Genomic DNA, 3524 nt, shown 5'->3' on the forward strand with positions numbered 1-3524 from the left:
CATGGCCGACGGCAAGAGTGAAGGAAAGTGGTCGACAACACACGAAAAAACAACACGTGTAAAAAAAAACAACAACAAAAAGTACGAAATGTGATTAAAGTCACATTTTTGGTAGAAACAAGAGAAGAAACGGAATACCGTATAGTTACTAATAGAAGAGCACCCCCCTTTTTTTTTTCTCCAAAGATGTGGAGCATGTAAAGAAAGAACAAATCTCACTAATTGATCAAATATAATATTTTCCAGTCGGTGCAGAAACGCAGAAACAGTCAAGACATTTTTTTTTCCAATTCTTTTTTTTTTTTACACGTGTTCTCTTGTCGACCACTTTTCTTTCACTCTTGACGTCGGCCATAATGAGCAGAGTTGCAGTAGCATCGGTACCATTTTGACTCAAATGCATAGTTTTTTACTTTTGGTGGAAACAAGAGGAAACGTATTACCATATAGTTACTAATAGAAGAACCCCCCCCCCCCCTTTTTTCCCCCCAAAGATGTGGCGCATGTGAAGAAAGAACAAACCTCACTAATTGATCAAATATTATATTTCGCCGTCGGTGCAGAAACAATCAATAATTTGTTTTTCCAATTCTTTTTTTTTTTACGTCTGTCAGTTTCCATTTTACCGGCAAAGTTCTGTGCTGCCATCTAGTGGCCAAGAGTATTTATACATGATTACTCTGCAACACACTGTGAGAGCAAATGTTTTTTTAGAAAAAAATGTGAAATGTGATAATTTCCCACGGCTCACCTGACGAGATCTGGAGGAAACACCAGAGGTTGAAAAACACTATATTCCATCGTAACAGTGCAACACCTAGTGGACAGATGTGGAATTTCGCCTCAATTTTAATCAAACTTTGCTTATTTTATTCTTCCCTGCTCGTCCCAGCCTCATCTCACACACGAGCTCCACTTCGGGTCACAAGTTGGACATTTCTTTCTTTATTTAGCTGCATCAGATTCCCTCGTACGTCTCGTTCCCGATAGCCGAAAAGAAACGATCTTGACGGAAAGCAGGATTCACATCTGGACGGTGGAAGTAGTACAACAACACGGGTGAAATATCAAGTCACAGCTCGGAGCCTGACGGGGCGTATTGCTGCCGGGGAGCCGTAAACCGCCCGCTTGACTCATCGACAGCTGCGTTTCCACGAAATGCGGAAAAAAGCTCTGAAGCTCCTATTGTGTCAGAACATCTGGCGGCGGCGGCGGCGGCGGCGGGGATGAACCATCATCAAGCGGCGGCTTTCCTGCTCCCACCCCGGGTTGTAACGTGGCAGCGGTTACACAAGCCGGAATCCATGCACACATTACAGAATGAACACATGGAATGAGGGACGGGGGGTGGGGGGGGGGGGCGCCCTGGTGTTATCGTTGCAGGAGGACGGCGTGGAAAGTGGCACCGCGCACGCAGGACGGAAGGCGATGAAGTCATTTCGGGAAGGATGCACGACGCCGTCGTTACCGAACAGATCGCTTTCGAGAGCTTCTGGCTCCGGTTAGTGGAAAAACAGAATGTGGAGAAGTGCGCTGAGCCAGAAAGCATGAAACATGAAACCCCCCCCCCCCCCCCTTCCTTTTCTTTTTCAAAAAAATCCTGACAGTTGTGAAACACCAAGCAACCAACCAATCAAGAAAGAAATTAAAAATGTGCCCCAGATGCATGACGTCCTTGCTTCTGCAGCCGCCAGACGCTGAGTCCCACCTGCTGCTGGACGGAATCCCGGCAGTGGCCCGGAAAGGTCAAGATGTCAGTTTATCAGAATGTGGGACCGTGGGTGTCTCTCCCCTGCCCTCTTCAAGACCTCCGGACCTCAAGCACACATGGAGAGGGGGAAGAGGGGGGGGAGAAAAAAAGGGGGTCTCTTCTCGCCTCATAATGACTCCCAGCACAGTTTGAAAGGTAAATCCACACAGAGGCAATGTGAAACGACCTGACTTCTATTTTATTTGCGTGAAATGAAGATTTAAGCTTGTAAAACATGTAAAAAGACAAAGAAAAATCCTCATTTGGAGGAACCGGAACCCAAAACTGCAGTTTTTTTTAACAACAGTCCGTTGCATTAGTCAGCTAATAACAACAACAACAAAATATCCAAAGTTTTGCAAAACAAAAGCAAGAGGTGACGATTAAAAGCATGAAGTGTAAAGCAGTGAAAGTTCTGCAGGGTTTGAAAGCGTCAGTCTCAAAAGCAAAATAGATGAAAAAAATCAAAAAATCAAAGTTATAATCTGGGTGTGAACTTACTTTTTTCTTCTTCCCTTTGCTCCCGGAGCTGCAGAGAGAGAGAGAGAGAGTCCCGGACTGGACGAGTCCTCCTCTCCTCCAGCCGCCCCCTGCTTTCTAAAACTCCCCCCACCCACCCACCGAGCGGCGCTCCGCGGCGGACCCGCCCACAGGCGCCCTTCCTCCGGGGAGAGGTCGGCGGAGGGGTCCGGCACGTCGTGGGACGTGGAAGTGTGCGCGTCCCAAGGAGCTGGAAGAGACGCTGCCTTCAGGGACGGTCGGGAAAAAATAACGACATAATGAGAGAGGAAAGGAAAAAAAAGCAAAAAAAAAAAAAAAAAAAAGCAAGGCGCCTCTTATAAAACAGCTGATTTATGTATTTATATTATAATTAAATTATTATTATTATTATTATAAATAAATAGATATTTATTTTAAAAATCTGTAAAAGTGATTTTCACGAAGTTTTAATTCATAATATTCATAATTAATTAATAATGAATAATAATAACAATAATAATACATTATTTAAATTAATTAAAACTTCGTGAGAATCACTTTTAAAGATTTTTAAAATAAATCTATATAATAATAATAATAAATTATTATTATTATTATATTTACTTTGTACATTTGCTGATAAAATATATTAAAACAAAAATGACTTGTCCTAATAATAAAATGAGACAAATATGTAATCATAAGAATAACAATAATCAATAATAATGCATGTTTGAAAAGGAGTAAGTAACTTGTTTATCCAGGCCTACCATTAATCTATCTTGATTATTTCTCTTAGATATTACAACATTATCACTGTTGTTATATAAAAAGAATTAGAATTGTAATGATAATTATAATTATTTATCAAACTATAATGATGCAACATATCTTTATCTGCTTTTGTGATTAAAATTTTATTTCCAATTTGAGTCATTAAAACAAACCCACTCGGCATTGTGTGAACATGTGTGTATTTATGATTAAATGTGATATTCAAAGAATTTAACAAAGTATTTTTGTCTACACTTAATATTCTTTTAATTTCTTTGACCTGTAACATCTGCACTGTACCTTTAAAGCTATACGTTGCTGTGAAATTAAAAATGTTGTATTTCATACAAATCAAAAGTCATATTACTTTCCTTTTTTGTATATGTGTGTAAAATGATTGAATAATCACTCCAGTTTCCCCCCCAAAATTAAATTTCGTGGTAATTCCATCTTGATTAAGAACTAGAGCAGGGTAAATCTTAATAAGGGCTCAGCTCTGCTGCCATCTTGTGTAGAATAA

General features: G+C 40.3%; 1 protein-coding gene across 1 annotated transcript in view; it reads right to left on the reverse strand.

The window, feature by feature from the left end:
• The window catches only part of loxl2b (lysyl oxidase-like 2b), a 43181-nt gene extending 40828 nt beyond the window's left edge, over nucleotides 1–2353 (reverse strand). Inside the window, exon 1 of the mRNA XM_080499904.1 lies at nucleotides 2252–2353. The gene's annotated coding sequence lies outside the window, so the exon portion shown is untranslated. The remainder of the gene's footprint in view (nucleotides 1–2251) is intronic.
• Between the last annotated feature and the right edge of the window lie 1171 nt (nucleotides 2354–3524).

This window comes from Blennius ocellaris, assembly GCF_963422515.1.
Source record: "Blennius ocellaris genome assembly, chromosome: 7".
Lineage (NCBI taxonomy): Eukaryota > Metazoa > Chordata > Actinopteri > Blenniiformes > Blenniidae > Blennius > Blennius ocellaris.